The 18,300-nt window shown below is 52.8% G+C and overlaps 1 protein-coding gene across 6 annotated transcripts in view; it reads left to right on the forward strand.

Annotated features, from left to right (window-relative positions):
• Nucleotides 1-1,391: 1,391 nt before the first annotated feature.
• ARHGEF10L (Rho guanine nucleotide exchange factor 10 like) overlaps nt 1,392-18,300 on the forward strand; it is a 159,783-nt gene continuing 142,874 nt past the window's right edge. For 3 of the 6 annotated variants that reach the window (XM_055332257.1, XM_055332263.1, XM_055332266.1), the window contains exon 1: nt 1,429-1,596. The gene's annotated coding sequence lies outside the window, so the exon portion shown is untranslated. The other 3 variants (XM_055332262.1, XM_055332268.1, XM_055332265.1) reach the window with 3 other exon arrangements.

Below are 18,300 nucleotides of genomic sequence, written 5' to 3' on the forward strand. Positions count from 1 at the left end.
TCCTACCAGGGCTCGCTGAACCCTGCGTGCCTGGGGCCTGGGTGCTCCCTTGGGTAACCACTGGAACCAGAGGGGTTTGGTTTCCCTCAGCCCTTAACTCAAACTGGCCATCTTGTGCATGCTCAGTATGGCCTGGGCAAGTGTCTTATCTCTCTGAAAACTGTTTCCCTCTTTGCAAAACGGCGGTCACCTTGTTGTGAGGCTTCTGTGAAGTTATGCACAAAGAATTTTTAGATAAGGCCTGTAAGAGCCCAAACCCAGGATTATCACCACCGCCACCATCATCATCTTCATCATCCCAGGCAGGGCTCAGCCAACTGCCTCTGTAAGGCCAGAGAGCAAATATTTTTGGCTTTGCAACCCCCTAATGTGGACTGAATTCTGCTATTTTTCTCTCCAAAGCAGGCATGGACAATAAGCAAATGAGAGTGTTTGTGTTTCAATAAAACTTTATTTGCAAAAACAAGCGACGGGCCACATTTGGCCCGAGGACTGCCGGTTTGCTGACCCCTGGTCTAAGACCTTGCTTGTCTGCCAGTGTCCCCATAGCAGAATGTAGAGCAGGGCCCAGGCAAGGTTGGACGTGACATCCAAGTGTCCACGCGCAAACAACTGCCCGTGAGTGTTTTCAGGGCAGGGGCTCATCTACTCTTGAGACCGTGTCCTGGGTTTTCAGGGGCGCATGGTAAGGGCAGAGTGTTTGTGGGTACATCGCTTTTCCCGATGACCAGGCACTCACGCTCTTAATGAACTCAGCAGGTATGTGGCTAAAATCTAGGGGCGATTAACACGGGCAGTAAGAATCCAAATGGGGCCAGGCTTCTGAGTGTGCCATCCCGCTTCCCTGAACAGGTGTCCTTGTAATCAGAGCCACCCTTATCGTGTACCCCCCAGGAGCCAGGATGCCAGGGCCCTTTCCCTTTGTGCATTTAATTCCCACAAGAACCCCGAATTATGGGGACGATCGTTGTGACAGTAGGAACAAGGGGGATACCGAGGCTTGGAGACACGAGGTCATGTGGCTGGAGAGGGCAGGCATTCAAACCTGAAGCTTTCCAACTTCAAAGCATGTTCTTTTCCACCTTCCCTGGTGAAAAGAATCCCATCCCCTGGAAGAACCTGGAATCCTTCCTTTTACCATGCCCTGTGCTCCGTCCTGGGCCAGGCGGGCAGCTGTCTGTGGTTAACCCCTCTGCTGGCACCCCTGAGAGGCCCCCACCTTTGTTCACACTTCTCCTCCCTTCCCCACCCTGGCAACTTCCTGGTTCTCCGAGGCGGCTGACGGATTGCTTGGCCTGGCCTGGCCCGGCCCTGCCCAGCCTGCTGGGTCTGACTCAGGCTAGTCCTTCCTCGTGAGCTGCTGGGGCCGCCTCCTGTCCTCCTGCCTGCCCGCCTGGCAGGTCTGGCAGGTGAGTGACTCACAAGCCTGGGCCTTCTGCACGCCTGGCGCAGGGAGCTAGTGTACCCGACCCCTGGGCTCCTGCCTGCCCTGCCAGCTGCTGTGACCGACGGGACCTTTTCCTGGCAGCAGGGCCTGACCCTACCACCTGTGTGCGCCTTTCCCAAAGGGCCAGATTTGGACTGCACAGAATCCAGGTCAGATTTGGGGGGTTTTAAACATCTCTGTCCCTCCCAGAGGTGGAGGAGGATCCTTTAGAGGTCATAGGGTGTGTGTGGGGCTTCTGCTCCTGTTGACACCCTCAGGCCCCGGGCCCAGGGACACCTTGCTCCCTCCCTGTTGGTGGTAGGGCCCGGGGACACCTTGTGCCAGGCTCCGCAAGGGGAGCTCTGCTGGGAGCCTCGGTGGACCCGGCCCTGACCCTGGCGGCCACCTATGGGGCAGGTCAGAGCGATGTGGGGATGAGGAGCGCAGAGGGAGCCTGGCAGGGGTGTGGGTGCCGCGGAGGCTTTCCCTGCCTCCCTGCTCAGGGGTCACAGAGTTGACCCTTGCAGCCCGCTGTGGCCTTACAGGACTCCTAGTGCAATGGCATCATTTCAAAGCTGGGGAAGCTGAGGCTCTGGGTGCAGGGAGTAGTTCGAGGTCACACAGCAAATCGGTGGCAGAGCAGGGGCCTGGGAGCTGGACCCGGCTGCCTCCTCCCTGCCCTGGGTCCGTCCTCTCCCCCCAGTGCTTGCTCCCATGTTGCTGCCCCTGGGCCACCCGGTAGCCTTCTCCTGCCTCCTGCACAGGCAGGATGTTTACAGGCTTACAGGTGGCAGCGTTTTAAAGGTCACCCCGGCGGTCCTGGCCCGGAGTCCCCGACAGGTGGCTGTTTAGCCACAGCTTGGGTATCCAAGCTTGCTGCTCTCGGAGGCAGCCTCTTCCCTCTGCATGGCCAGTGTCCGGCCGCGATGACATGATGCTCACTTTGTGCCCTGCGCTCTGCTAACCGACGCACGTCACTTGTGTTAACTCGTTGGGTCCTCCCAACACCCCTGCGGGGTATTAGGATTATTATTATCAGTCTTGTTCACAGCTGAGGACGCAGGCACAGAGAGGTTAAGGAAGTTACGATTTCACAGCTTGGAAGAGGGGAGCTGAGATTTGCGGCCAGACAAGTCTGGCTCTGGAGCCGGCCTGAGCCCTTGGCCGCCTCGCTCTCTGCCGCCAGGGGCCCATGAGGCTTAGCAGGTGGGGGTCTGGGGGGCACGGCCGGGCCAGGCTTGGGAGGGGGCTGTGTGTCCCTTTGGTGGCCTCCCCGGCTCCTGGGGCTGCAAATGTCACTGCCCCAGCTTGTCTCCCCTCCCCTGCTTCAGCTCTGTGGGAGTCACTGCCCCGCGCGGTGTCCAGCACAAATGACTCTAGGGGCCCAGGGTGGGCTGTGCTGAGCCAAGAGCAGGGGTTGAAAGCAGCCGGTCCAGGACTTCAGCGCCAGACACCGCTGTCACGGGGTTGCCTGGAGCCGGGGCAACGGGAGGCAGGGGGCGCGGAGGGCCCCGGGTCAGCCTCCTTCTCTCCGCATCACCCCTGGGGCGGCCTCCGCTGGGCTCCCCCGGCTTTGTCTGTCTCCGGAGTGGCCTTCGGTGACTAACCAGGGCTGCGCCTCATCCTAAAGTGTTGGATGGTTTACAAATTGAGTCTGTGTCTGTTGTCCCCACGGGTCTCACGCCGGCCCGGGGTGCCGGGCGGGGCAGGAATGACGACCGAGACTGAGGGCAGAGGCTCAGAGAGCTGCTGCGACCGAGGCCACACAGCTGCGAGAGGGCAGAGCGGCCTGCTGTCCCCTGGGGGACGCTGGTGTGGCCCAGGCGGGAGCTTCCCAGGCAACGCTGCCCCCAGCTCTTGGCCCAGGGACCAGGGGCTCCTGAGGCCCGGGCTACTCCTCCTCTGCCCCTTTGAGGGCTGAGTTCCTCCAGGAGCGATGGCAGCCGTCCCTCCCCCGGGTCTGCTCCCTTCGTGGGACTTTGAGGTCTTCAGCGGGGGTGACTGGTCTGGCCTCATGCACATCCCTACCACCTGGAGGCAAGAAGAGTCCCTGACGCCTCCGTCCGGCTCGTCCCCTTTAGGACAGTCACGTGGGTGGCAGGTTCCCAGGCTGATGCCATTCCGTCCTCTTCTCCTCCTCCTAGTAATAAATCATCATCATCATCATAATAATAATAACAGCAACGTTGCCTATCAGTAGTGCCACCGTGACTATGCTTCCATTTATCGGGCCCAGCTCTGTGCCAGGTGTCCTGCACCCCGTAGCTCACTGCATCCTCCTGACAGCCCGCATTTCACCGATGAGAAAGCTGAGGCTCAGAGAGGTGGAGTAACTGGCGTGGGGTCACACAGCTGGCCAATGGCACGGAAGACACCACTCAGAAAGTAGAAAGCACCTGTCACCCAGAGTCACCACCCAAAGTCGTGTGCTAAGTTCCTGGTGCAGCCACCACCTGGGCCTGGCGTGGTTGCCTCTGGATTGTAAACTTCCCATCTGTGCCTCTGGCTGTGTGGGGACTTGAGACCCGTGGGGTCTGGTTGCTCTGCTTCTCCATGCTATGGGACTCTGCGCCCGCCACTCACCCTCTTGGGGCCTTGGTCACCCCATCTGGCTGCAGGGGCTAATTTCTTTCCTGTGGTCTATCCGAGGGCTGTGAATGATAGTCGTGGCCAGGAATGCCTGTAAAACGTCGCCACAGTACGCGTGCAGAGAATTAGCTCCAGGAGGGTAATTACCGAAGCAGCCTCTCCAAGTCCCCTCTGTGCCTGGGACAGCCTTGACCTTTAATCCCAGCAATTACCTTGGGATGAAGGAACTGGAGCTGAGCTCTGCAGCGGGAAGCTGAGACTTGAGACGCGACTCGGGGAAGCAAAGTCGCTGGCTCAAGGTCACAGGACTAGCAGGTGGGGAGGCAGGGATCTGAACTCGGTCTGTGTGTGCCCCAAAGTGAGCACCCCGACCCCTGAGGAGAGACAGCCTCCTGGGCATGGCCCGAGGGGGGATCTCAGGGTTTCAGAGCTAATTCAAGGTGGGGATGCTCCTGGGGGCAGCTCCCCAGGAGCTCAGCAGGTGGGCCCAGGCAGGTGGGGTGGTGATGCCGTGATGTGAGTTCCTCGCTGCCCTGGTCAAGCCTCCTCCCACTTTGCCCTTCAGCGGAATGAGGGAGGACCTCCTCCCCCAGCATTCCTTGTCTCAAAGACAGAGGTGGCTCTTGTACCAGGAGGACCTGGAAAATAGGGAGGTCTCCTGGCTGTGCTGGGACCTGCTCTGCAGGTAACCCTGACTCTCGTCTTGGACCAGCCAACTCCAGCTCAGCCACCAGACAGAGATGCCCCCGGCAGAGGGAGGGAGGCTACGGGCACCCCTGCCCCGCTCGCCCCTCCCCTCTCCCGTCTTATCCTATCCCCTGGATCTTCAGAGCATTGTCATAATTAAATCTGACAACCATTCATTCTATCTGATATAAGGGCTTCCAAAGTCATGGTTTGAGGCAGGCAGAGGGTGGGAAGGGGACCTTGGGCCACAGCCAGGAGGCTGCCTCTGCCCTTGTTCCATTTTTCACGCCCCGTATGACCTTGAGCAAATCCTTTGTCCTCCTGGGCCTCAGTTACCCCGCTGTGGATGGAGCGGATTGGCTTGGATCATTCCTAAGGGCCCTTTCAGCTCTGAAAGTCTCCGAATTGCTCAGGCGGAAGGCCCCAAGGTGCCCTCTGGGCTCTTTGCCAGCCATCCCTCCTCCCCAGTGGCCACAAGGCCCGGGAGCATAGGAATGCGGGGAGGCTCGAGTTCACTTCTGATGCGTGGCGGACTGGCAAGGACTGGACTGACCGCCATAAAAACCTGTTCCTATTGGGTCTGGCCAATCCCGGAATAAATCCGGGATGCCTGTTTGCCCAGCTGCAGAGAGAGCCCTCCCATGGTCCTTTCCACCTTGTTGGGGGCGGGGACTATGGACTTTGGAGTCAGATTGAGTTCAAGTCCCGGATCTGTCCCCTCTGATGTGTGAGCTTGGGTGATTCACTTGGTCTTGGTTTGTACATCTGAAATGGCAGGTAATAACACTGAGCTCACTGCGGTGTTGTGCAGGCCGTGTAGGCCGTGTGTCATCCCCGGCTGAGCACTTGGCCTGGAAGGGCATGTCGCTGACCTCAGTGCCATCCCAGTCCCTGATGTCCCACAAACAAATAAAGCTCCAGAATGGCAGGATGCCTCACCGAGCTGCCCAGAACCGTAATGCCATGTTCCACGCAGATGAGCAGATGTGTCCGGGCGTGCTTTATGATGGTGATGCAGTGCTTTATGGTCTTTTCTCTTTCTCTTTCTCAAAATTTCTCTGGAAACTACAAAACTGGGCCACATGTCTCAGTAGCTGCTCTCCTGAAACTTCTGGGTTCTTCATCTGTAAGCCTTGCTTTCCAAACCACAGGAAACTGGAAACCCTAGGCTCCGGCCAGGGCATAGGGGGCAGGAGAGCAGCCTGGTGCCCATGGATCTCTCCCTAGAATCCAGCTGAAGGGCTCTAGCCACGGAGCAGAACTCACAAGAGATGGGGGCTGGCGGGTCAGCCTGAGATCTCTTAAATTAACTGCAGAACATGAGCCCTAAAGCTCAGGGCTCCTGGTGGGTGCTCCACGATTCTGAGGTAGCACCCAGGGACTAGATTGGGGTTGACTGACCAGACCCCAGGTCTGGCACAGCTCTGTTCCTAGGCCCAGTCCTGGAGCCACAGGCCGGGGAGTTTGCTACACTGGGCACATTTTGCGGTTGCCCCTGATTCAGAGACATGTGGTTTGGGGATGGAGCAGATGAAATTCCCTGCAAAGTGGTGATTTCTGGGAAGGGAGAACATGCTTGATCAGACTACACACTCCTGATTTTATTAAACTGTCCAAAGCTCGTCAACTGGCACTTCTTTTTCCTTTTCCCTAAAAATCAGCATACCGTTCTCTGCTTTCCCTGGAGTCCTGGCCAGGGGATTTTCCAGTTAGCAGAGAAACTGTATCCGGCTTCCTCCTGCTTCACTGAGTGGGGGTGGTATTGTCCCCTAGCCCCTTTTTATCTTGTTTTTGTTTGTTTTAATATTTTATTTATTTACTCATGAGAGACACACAGAGAGATAGAGAGGCAGAGACACAGGCAGAGGGAGAAGCAGGCTCCATGCAGGGAGCCCGATGCGGGACTTGATCCCAGGTCCCCAGGGTCACGCCCTGGGCCGAAGGTGTGCTAAACCCGCTGAGCCACCCGGGCTGCCCTTATCTTGTTTTTAAATTATATTTGTCCATCCCTCCATCATTCATCCATCTATCCACCTCTCCATCATTCATCCATCCGTGTGTCCATCCATCCATCACCTATCCATCCATCTGTCCATCTATCATCCAATGGTCCATCGAACCATTTGTCCATTTATCTATTATCTATCCATCCATCTATCCAACCATTCATCTATCAAGCAATGGTCCACCCATCTCTCCATTATCCAATGAGCCACCCATCATTCATGCATTTATGTGTCCATCCACCCATCTATTCACGTGTCCATCCAACCATCATCCATCATTCAACAATCTATCCATCCATTTATCTGTCCATCCACTCTTCCAACCATATATCCATCCATTTACCTACAGACTGTGCATTGAGTATCTACTCTGTTCTTGGCACTGTATCCTAGGGATAACAACTTTGTGCAAAACAGACATGATCCTGCCCTCAGACAGGTTGTAGGATAGCAAGGGAGACAGACAATTTAAGAAGCAAAAGAATACTTTGTGCTCCAGCCTTATTGTCTCTGTTTATCAGTTTTCTTAGGTGCTGCATGGGATGATGGCAGTACCTGTTTCATGGGATTATTGTGAAGATTTGATGAGGTTATATGGGTAAAGTGTTGGCTCAGTGCCTGGCATGTAATAAGTGCTCAATAAATGTTAGCTATGATGATAATGTTGACCAGGGTCACAAAGAAGATGATGATGATTAAGGTCACCTAAGCAGTGCCTGGCACTAACCAAGCAACCACATGTATGCTTGAGCTGTTCTGGGCAGGCCGACATTCTTAGCAGCCACAGAAGGTAATAGGGGAAGGGTAATGAAGGACAGGCCCCATGCCAGCTTCTCAGGGTGGGGCATGGGTGCTGGCTGTGCCTTCTGGAGGCAGGAAATGTGGGTCTGAGGGCTCCCCGGGGAGTCTGAGCCAAAAATAGCTGCCTGGCTGGTTCACCCAGTTAGGAATTGGTAGTGAAGCTTCTCAGGGCAAAATAAGCCATGACACTAGGAACTGTAGTTTGCCTTTGCAGGGGCTGGGGTAGGCTGTCTGGAAGCTCCCAGAAGCGAAGGAAACCAGCAGAAGTAGGGATGCTCCCCTGCCCTGGAGTTCTAGGCGGGGGGTGGGTAGTCAAAAGTGGTCATGCCCCTGGGGCTGATGGGGGCCAGGGCACATCAGTCTTACTTGTCACTATGCCTCCAGCTCCTGCAATGGTGACAGGCACATCTCAGGCACTTATTTGGAGGCACATCTGGGAGTATTTGTCCAATGCACACCGGGACTCCATTGGGATCATCTGATTTAACAATCATGCTGGCTTACCTGGAAGAAGCAGTGATTCTGGTACCAGAGAGAAGTGGGTCATAGCCTGACACCCCCACTTACCAGCTCTGGGGGACCATTGATAAGACACTAACCCTGTCTGAGCCCAATTTCCCCATCTGCAAAATAGGAATTGCAATATTGGCATTGAGGGTTGTTGCGTAGGTGGGAGATGGTGAAGGGCTTGGAACGCCCCCAGTAAGAAGCACCTGCTGTGGTCATCATCCATGCATCTGGTGTGACACTCAGAGTTGTGAGCCAGGACTGGTGCAGCTTGAGTATCTGCTGAACCCCACATTTGAAGTTTTGGGAAGGGGTGGTGGGATAGAGTCGGATAGACCGGGGATCCATTGCTTACTTGTGTGACCTTAGGTAAGCTATTTACTTCCCAAGCTTCTGTTCCATCTGTCAGAAAGGGGATCTTTTTTTTTTTTTAAGTATTTAATTTACTTATTTGAAAGAGAAAGCCAGAGACAGAGCATGAGCAGAGGGGGAGAGGGAGAGGGAGAGGGAAAAGCAGACCCACTGCTGAGCATGGAGCCAGACACGATGCTGGGCTCAATCCCAGAACCCTGAGATCATGACCTGAGCCGAAGGCGGATGCTTAACTGACTGAGCCACCCGGACGCCCCAGAAAGGGGATCGTGAGAGCAGCCATTCTATAGAGTACCTGCAAGAGTAAATGGGATCGTGCATGAAGAAGAGCACAGGGAAAAAGAAGAAGAAGAAGAAGAAGAAGAAGAAGAAGAAGAAGAAGAAGAAGAAGAAGAAGAAGAAGAAGAAGAAGAAGGGGAGGAGGAGGAGGAGGAGCACAGGGCCTGGCGTGTTGTATGTGCTCAGGAAAGGGGGGCTGTGGTCACCAAGGGAAGGGGCTCTGGTCCCTCCCTGATAGGCTGGGGCTCCCTTCCAAAGTGGCCTACACCCACCGCAGCGTATCTCTGCTGACACATTGGGCAGGTCTCCGAAGGTGCTGATTTCCAGGAAAAAAACCTAAGGAAACCATTTGCCTTAACCTCTTGGGTTCCATGGGGGCAGGTCTCCAGTGATCATAACTGGGGGCAACGCGCTATGGGGGAAGGAACAGGGACGTTAGATTTAAATCCCAGCTTCTCCACTCTCCCACTGTGTGACCGTGGGCACGTCACCTCACTTCTCTGGGGTTTTTTTCTTTATTCATAAAATGACAAAGCTTGCAGGGTTTCCTGGAGGCCGAGCCCACAGCGGGCCTCTGTAATGGGGGTGATCTGTGCAGGCTCCTTGGAAGGCGAGGGAGTAGATGTTAATGAACGCTGGGGCTGGCCCAACAATCCAGTCTATAAACCTCCTGCCTGCAGCTTCTGGTGCGTTGCTAATGGGAGTTTATGTGAAGGACACAGTGGGATAAGGGCCCATTGTTCTGTGTGGGGACGGTTTTATGACTCTTAGAAAGCGTCTTTCATCTGGGAGACCGGGGAGCTTATGGAACCTCCCAGCCCTGGGCGGTGAAACTGGGGGACGCTGAAGGTTTCTGGGGCTGGTGCCAGGCTGCAGCCAGGGCCAGGCCCTCTTGCTGCAGCCGGGGCAGCTGGCGGGGGCTGAGGGCCCCCTTGGAGTGGCACTGCAGCGCCTCCCTGTCCCCAGGCCCGCAGGACCTTCCCTCCTGCAGATCTTCTTTCTGGCCTGGCCAGGTGTGCTTGGCGAGGCTGGAGGCTCCCTGTGTCCCCCGGGGGTTCCCTCCCTGCTCCCCCTCCTCACAGCCAATTTTTATCCTTATGGATGAAGATCCTTCCAGAATGGGCCTTGGGCCCTGTGTGCTGTCAGCTGACCAGCAACTCTCATGCCCAGATGCCTGGCCTGGCACCCTGAGCCTTGGGTAGGGGCAGTAACCTGATGCCAGGAAGCTAAGACCTTGTCTCCTTGTCCTCTCTGGCTCCTTGGCCAGGCCCCAAGCAGAGAAATCCAACCTCCCCTGGCTCAGCAGATGGCCCCAGGCCTTCTGTCTGTTTATCCCGGTGGAGGCGACAGATGCCCCGAGGTATGGGTGAGGCTGGCTTCCTCCTGTAGACCAGGCTTGTGCACCACGCCCCTGGGGTCTGGGCTGATGGGCAGGTATGGGGGTCACCCTTGCCTTGGATGCCTCAGGCTGGGACTCCCCTCCTCCCCTTTTCTACTTTGGGAGGTACAGGAAGGCTAAAGCAGGGCATTGGGGTATCTCGTGCCTGAAGTGGCCCCAGAATCCCCTTCACCCCGCTGCAAGGCCCTGCCTGAATAGCAAACCCTCACTGACTTCTCTGCTTTCAAGGGGGACAAAATCCTTCGGGCAAATACAAGTGAGGGGGCTTTGTCAGAACACAGGAGGCCACTCTGATGGACATTCAGGGCTTTGTGCCTCAGTTTCCTCATCTCAAAAATGAGGATAAAAGTAGCTGCCTTTTTTTTTTTAATTTTTAAAATTTATTTATGATAGTCACACACACACAGAGAGAGAGAGAGAGAGAGAGAGAGAGAGGCAGAGACACAGGCAGAGGGAGAAGCAGGCTCCATGCACCCGGAGCCCGACGTGGGATTCGATCCCGGGTCTCCAGGATCGCGCCCTGGGCCAAAGGCAGGCGCCAAACTGCTGCACCACCCAGGGATCCCTAGCTGCCTTTTTTTAATTTAACTTTTTGTTTATTTATTTATTCAGAGAAAATGAGCAGGGGGAGGGGGAGAGGGAGAGGGAGGAAGAGAATCTCCAGCAGACTCCGTGCTGAGCAGGGAGCCCGACGCAGGGGCTCCATCTCACCACCCTGAGATCGTGGCCTGAGCTGAAATCAAGAGTCGGATGCTCAACTGACTGAGCCACCCAGGCGCCCCTGAAAGTACTTACTTTATAAGGTTGCTGTGAGGATAAAATGAGTAAGGTGTAAGGTAACACACCGAGCCTGCTGTAGAAAGTGCTATGCAAGCGTTTGCTCTTATTTTTATTGTGAACACCGTCCAGGGCTGTATGGTCTCTGCCGCACTATCTTTTACTCTATACTCCTGATTTTTTTGTTTTTGCTTTTTGTTTTTTGGCTTTCCTATGACATTTCTGATCCCCCTCATTTCAACCCCCCCCTGGGTTTGAACACATGGCTGTCATTCCTTGCAGCATGAATGCTGGCTCTGGCCCTGCACGATTTTTCAGGGCTCAGCATCCATGCTCATTTGACTGACTCAGTCTCTCACCTCTCCCATTTCAAATTCCTGGGAGGAACGAGCTGAGTGGCCGGGCTTCAGTCAGATGTTCATCCTCTCACCCAATCAGCCGTGCTGGGCAGGAGAGCGCTGCCAGGACCCATGGGGGTGTAGGGAGGCACATCCTGGCATGTCTACCCCAGCCTCTTTGGAGGCTCTATCAGAGCAGCAGAAGAACTTTGGACAGTGGTTTTGGTTTTTTTCTCTTTTTTCTTTTTTTCCTGCCAACTCACAGGGGCGTTCCCGGGGGTGTTTCTAGGTGATCAGGACAAGCTTTCAGAACTCCTGCAGCTGGCACTTGGATCCTGTCTGGCTCACAAATTATCGGCCAATTTACAATTTGACATTGTCATCAGTATTAAAAATCAAGGGATAGGGATGACTGGGTGGCTCAGGGGTTGAGCATCTGCCTTTGGCCCAGGGCGTGATCCTGGAGTTCCGGGATCGAGTCCCACCTCGGGCTCCCCACGGGGAGCCTGCTTCTCCCTCTGCTGTGTCTCTGCCTCTCTCTCTCTCTCTCTGTGTCTCCCATGAATAAATAAAATCTTAAAAAATAAATAAATAAATAAAAATCAAGGGATTTGATATAGAAATCTGGACTTCTGGCTTCTCTTGGGGGAAAAAAAAAATAAAGAGAAAACTCTGGGGACACCGAGCATAGACACACAGCATCAATTAGAATTGCAATTGCCAGGGCAGCCCCGGTGGCGCAGTGGTTTAGCACCTCCTGCAGCCCAGGGCGTGATCCTGGAGACCCTGGATCGAGTCCCACGCCAGGCTCTCTGTATGATGCCTGCTTCTCCCTCTGCCTGTGTCTCTGCCTCTCTCTCTGTGTCTCTATGAATAAATAAATAAATAAAAAATCTTAAAAAAAATGAATTGGAATTGCCCCTTCCATTGGGGGCATGTGCTTTCCAGGCACTCGGGGTCCCCCCTTCACCCTGAGGTGTCTCCAGTCTTGAAGCTTAGTTGTTGGGGCACGTCCAGTCTGCTTCTCCCATTGCCGCATTGCCATTCCCTACCTGGCTCCCCCCCGGGGCGCTGGAATTTGCCACTTTACTCTATACTCCAGAAAGGAGAATTGCACAAAGAAAAAGAATTACCTAGCTCTCCGAAACTTGGGAACACAAGTATGAGCCCAGTTCTGTGCCAAACAGCCCACAAATAGGATCTCATTTATTCCACTCCACGACCATGAGGCAGGTATCAGTACTTTCACTCACTCCCACTCTACAGATGGTGAAACTGAGACCTTAAGAAGACACGATGTGCTAGAGATCGGCCCAGGCCATCTGGCTGTGGAAACAACTGTAAAGTGACAGACAGGCTGCGGGTACAGTGCATTTCATTTCCCTCGGAGGCATCTGAGAGGAAACTGCTAACTTGTCACTCCTTTGGGTATTTGGTGTGTATTTCCTACAGCCAAGGACATGCCCCTCCACCACCGTGCTACAACCGGCCACATCAGGAAATGCACACGACGCATTCCCACCATGTCATCCTCAGTCCCTGCTGAGTCTCACCAGCTGTCCCAGTAATGGCCTTTATGCTGAAACGCTCCAGTTCAGAACGACACATGACATTTAGTGGTCCCGTCTCTGATTTCCTTCAGTCTAGAAAAGTTCCTTGGTCTTTCCTTGACTTTTGTGACCTGCGCATTTTGGGAGACGTTTAGAGGAACGTCCCTCAATCTGGGTTTGTGTGATGTTCGCTCAGCATTGTGTCGCGTCCTTCTCCAACCACGGAAGGACGCTCACGGTGTCCAAAAATCCCCCTGCTGGTCATGTTCCCAGTTTGACCACTTGGGTGATGAAGGATCTGGGAAGCCACTCTTTTTCCATAAAAAAAAAAAAAAAAAAAAGTTGTGAAGAAGTATTTTGTGGGGAAGTGCTTTGAGACAGGGTAAATAGCCATTCCTAGCCTTCCGTGTGCTCATTTGCTTAGTTACTTGTCACATCAGTATGGACTCTTGGTTTCCCATTATATTCAATGGGAGGTAAATCCTAATCATCATTATTTTTTCTAATGGTCCAACTGCCCTCGGTTTGGTGAGTGGGAGCCTCTGTGAGCTGGTTTCTTTGTCATTCTGTTATGCTCCTGTCACTTCTTGAGCAATTTATCAGTTTCGGGCCCCCCCGCTATATTACTGGCTCAAATGTCCTTCCTCTGGGGATGAGCCATTTCTCCAAGAAGCTCTGGATCCCTTGAGTGGAGAATGGTATTTAGGAACCACGATCTGGCTGCTGAGTGTGCTCATTGCTCCCAGGCCTTCGTGGTGGACAGACCGAGGAGCTCACGCCAATGCTTCCCATTCCAGCCCAACACCACACAGGTCATTGGACTTTTCTTCCTTTCTATATATGTAATTTGCTTCTCGAACAAGGAGAATCCCAACAGTTGAAGCTCTTGACCACTGCTATATTAGGTTGCCTCTCATTAATAAGAGTTGGTATCAAATAGCTTATTTATCTAATTTTGTCAGTGGGAAGTTGAAAACTCTCTGCTAGGCTGTATTCATTTGATCCTTCAAAGTTCTGTGAAGATAGAAGAAGGCACTAGTAGGATTATTGTTCCTACTTTACGGGCAGTGGGACAGAGAGAAAGAGGTTGAGGACTGCTTTCCAGAGATCTTAGGGTGGGAGAGCTCTGTATCACATTTGTGTCCAGCCCCCTGGACATGAGCATCCATCCCCTTCCTGTGGGTGTTTTGGGAGAACTTTGAGAACACATCCCCAAGACAAGGAGCTGCCCAGACTGATCTGTCCCTGACACTCAAGCCCCATAAAGTGATAGCTCAGAGAAGTCAAGTTTCCTTCTTCACCTGGGTTCCCAGACCCCTTCTGCCTGTGGCTGTGCACCTTTGACCTCAGCTTGCTTCCCCACAAATGCAGGTCTTGGGTTGGGGAGGAACCTGGAAGGCTTGAAGAGGAGGTGGTTGCTCAGTGCATCCCAGCCCCTTTCAGGATGCCAGTCCTACCGAACAGGGGCAGGAGTCATGGGAAGGGAGTTTCATCTCGGTAAGGTAGATTGTATTGCCTTTTTTCATAATCAAAGTGTAACCCAGTCTCTCTTCGATAATAGCCTGGTCATGATTGGTTTGATGGTGTAGTACATAAGGACTGACCTCTTCCTGCACGCTCTCCATTCATACTTCCTGGGTGAGCGTGGTGTCTGGGCTTGGAAAGTCCGCTTTCCTATCTGCTCACTTCCTTTTTGACGTGCTATGGGGTTGGGCTGGTGGAAGAGGGGCCTGGGCTGGAAGGCAGAGGCAGGAACCCTGGGTTCCCACCCTGATTTTGCTACCGACTTGCTAGGCAACCTTGGGCATGTCACTTAGCCTCCCTGGCCAGTGGCAAACACCACCCCTGTCCTCCCTGCTTCCCTCTTCCCCAGGTCAACGGTGGAGACAAGGCCAAAGGGAGTCCTAGTCCCATCCAGATGTATCATTAATGGATATGCTTATACAATAAACCCTGCACCCACCAGAATGTTCAGCGAGTGGGAAATTCTGGTTAATTGAATATTCTGGGACATGGAAATGTTCCCAGAAATTCTTTTTGTTCCTTTTGTGGCCATTGAAAACCATTCACTGGTCTATTTAGCAAATATTTGTCTCGTGCCTGTGCTCTACCAGGCTCTGTCCCAGGTGGCGGGGAGGCACCGTGAATGAGACAGCAGAGTCCCAGCCTGCGAGGACTCACAGTCTGGGAGGAGACGTGCCCAAACTCAGTGGACCCTGGAACAGCACAGGGGTTAGGGACTCCGATCCCCTGTACGGTAGAAAATCTGCATACAACTTTTTAAAAGAGATTTTATTTATTTATTTGAGAGACAGTGAGTGAGAGAAAGCAGAGGGAGGGAGAGGAAGAAGCAGGCTCCCGCTGAGCAGGGAGCCGGATGCAGGGCTCCATCCCAGGACCCTGGGGTCACGACCCAAGCAGAAGGCAGAAGGCTCAATGACTGGGCCATCCGGGCATCCCCTGCATCTGACTTTCGACTCCCCCAAAACAACGGCCAACAGCCTACCATTGACCAGGGAACAGTCTTACTGATGACATGAACAGTCAACGTATTTGGTACCTTTTATGCATTATATACTGCCTTCTTAAAATTACGGAGGCTAGAGAAAAGAAATTTTTTTTTAAGATTTTATGTATTTATTCATGAGAGAGGCAGAGACAGGCAGAGGGAGAAGCAGGCTCCATGCAGGGAGCCGATGTGGGACTCGATCCCGGGTCTCCAGGATCACACCCTGGGCCGAAGGCAGGCACTAAACCACTGAGCCACCCAGGGATCCCCAAGAAAAGAAAATGTTAATGGAAAATCATAAAGAAAAGATATTTTTACTGAAAAAATTCATGTATAAGTAAACTTGCCCAATTCAAACCTGTGTTTCGCAAGAGTCGCAAGAGTCAACTGTACACCATGGACACGGTAGGATGGTTGCCCTGAGGGGACTGTAGGATGCTGTGGGAGGCCTGGAGTCCAGCCTGGGGCCCCTAGAGAAGAGATACTTGACCCAGAGAAGGTGTTATTGGTTGAGAGCCTCAGACAGCTTTAGCCAGTGTGTCCAGGTGGGGGTGGGGGGGGTGGGGGCGGGCGGTGGGAACACCATGGGCAAAGCTTAGAACACGAAGCTGGGGAGGAGAGAGAAGGGGCGTGTGTGTGTTGGGAAGCGAGATGGTGGAGAGAGCAGGGATGCAGGAAGGTGAGGCCTGCAGGCTCACGTAGGCTCCAGTACGTGTTTCTTGATGCAGTTCTCTCTCCTAAAAGTAGAATGCAGAGGAAAAACCATATAAAAACACTATTTCCAAAAAAAACAAAACAAAAACAAAAACAAAAAACCACTATTTCCCAGAGGAGGGGCCTCCAAGTTGGAGGGGGTACCCCAGGGCTGGGGGGGGGGGCGGGTAGCAAGCAGAGAAACACAGCTCTGTGTAAAGGGCCACGACTCCCTAGGGCTCGCGGGGTGTGGTCCTGGGGATGGGGGCCATCGAGGGCCTGGCATTATCAGATCTTCGGGTGTTTTGAGAAGCTAGCAATCTGTTTTTTTATGGGAAATCTCCCAGTTGTGAAATATCGGTGGCCAGCGACCAAAAACAAAACCACTGTGGGCAAAACACCACGCTTCTGCAGGCTCCGTTTGCTCTATGAGCTGGGGGGTTGCGACCCTGCGTCCAGAGGGGTCTATCTGATGAGGTTGAAGGTGTCCACTTAGAGTCTCTTAGGATCCTCTGATGTCGAGTGTGTCCCTCACTGGGGTGGGGGAGTATAATAGGGCCCTAAGGTATGACCCCGGCCCTCAGGCCATCAAGCTGAAGACAGCCCGAGTTAGAATATGTGTCCAGAGCTAACAAAACAACGGAAGCACCAACCAAAGCCCCAAGTGCCGTAGAGCTCAGAGGAGAGGCGGTCAGGGGACAGGGTCCACGTGGAGAGGTTTCCCCAGGGGATTCTGGGCCTTCTGATGGTTCCAGGAGGGAGGGCAAACCTTAGTGCAACCAGAGAGGGGGACGGCATTTCCAGGTTGGAGGATTTGGGGGTGGGGGCGGGGAGGGCTCAGGCCCAGGAAGCAAATAAGACAGAAGAGGGGAGAGGTTGGAGCAGATCCGAAAGGCTGCGAATGCGGGTCCAGGAACTTGTACTTGGCTCTGGCTGCGCCAGCAGGACCCAAAAGTCTCAAGTCTGGCCCAAGGCTTTTTTTTTTTTTTTTTTTTTTTAAGATTTTATTTATTTATTCATGAAAGACACACAGAGAGAAAGGCAGTGACTAGGCAGAGGGAGAAGCAGGCTCCAGGGAGGGAGCCTGATGTGGGACTCGATCCCGATCCCAAGACCCCGGATCACGCCCTGAGCCAGGGGCAGGTGCCCAACCGCTGAGCCACCTAGGCATCCCTGGCCCAAGGCTTTTTTTTTTTGCCCAAGGCTTTTAATGCTATGTCACTCACTGGACACCTGAAGATGTTCTAGCTGCTTCTCTGGTGTAGGGAAGGAAAAAAATCCTTGCGCTGTTCTTTGAGCTCTAACACCAGGACTAAGAATTAAATTCACGTGAGGCAGATTAACAGGAGAAAAAAACCCCAAAGTTCTTTAAATTAATGTTTAAAAAATATTATTTATTTATTTATTCATGAGAGGCAGAGACACAGGCAGAGGGAGAAGCAGGCTCCCTGTGGGGAGCCCCATGCAGGAACTCTGGGATCATGTCCTGAGCTGGAGGCAGATACTCAACCACTGAGCCACCCAGGCGTCCCTTTAATTTTATTTTTTATTTTATTTTTTAAAAAAGATTTATTTATTTATTCATGAGAGACACACACAGAGAGAAAGGCAGAGACACAGGCAGAGGGAGAAGCAGGCTCCACGAAGGAAGCCCGATGTAGGACTCGATCCCAAGACTCCAGGATCAGGCCCTGGGCTTAAAATCAGCAGCGCTAAACCGCTGAGCCACCTGGGGTGCCTTAATTTAATTTAATTTAATTTTATTATTTTTATTTTATTTATTTATTTATTTTATTTATATTTTATATTTTTATATTTTATTTTATTTTATTATTTAAAGAAATCTCTGCACCCAATGTGGGGTTTGAACTTATGCTCCTGACATCAACAGTCGGGGCCCTACCGACTGAGCCAGCCAGGCACCCCGAAACTAAAGTTTTATTACGTGCCTGTAGAGGCCCAGTCATGAAACTGAGACCTAAAGAAATGACCAATGCAGGCACTTTTTATACTTTTAGGTAAAGGGACAAAAAACAAAACAAAACAAACAAGCAAACAACCCCAACCAAACCCAACCACCCCAAAACAATAAAAACTGTGAAGAATTGACTGGACAAAGAAAACTTGATTTGGGAGGGCTTCCATTAGTAAGCAATTCTAAACAGAAATTGGGATGCGGTAATACAAATTGGTAAAAAAAAATAAGTTTGTAAAAAAATAAAATTAGTAACAAGGATTGTTTATACAACCTTCTTAGCTCTCCATTTTCCGTCTCTGGTGAGAGGGAAGTCTCTTTACCTCCCATATAGGGAGGGCACCTTTTCACACAGGAGATTTGTTTCCTGCTTTCAAGGGGGCCGAGAAGGG

Source organism: Nyctereutes procyonoides, unplaced genomic scaffold (assembly GCF_905146905.1).
Source record: "Nyctereutes procyonoides isolate TBG_1078 unplaced genomic scaffold, NYPRO_anot_genome, whole genome shotgun sequence".
Taxonomy (NCBI): Eukaryota; Metazoa; Chordata; class Mammalia; order Carnivora; family Canidae; genus Nyctereutes; species Nyctereutes procyonoides.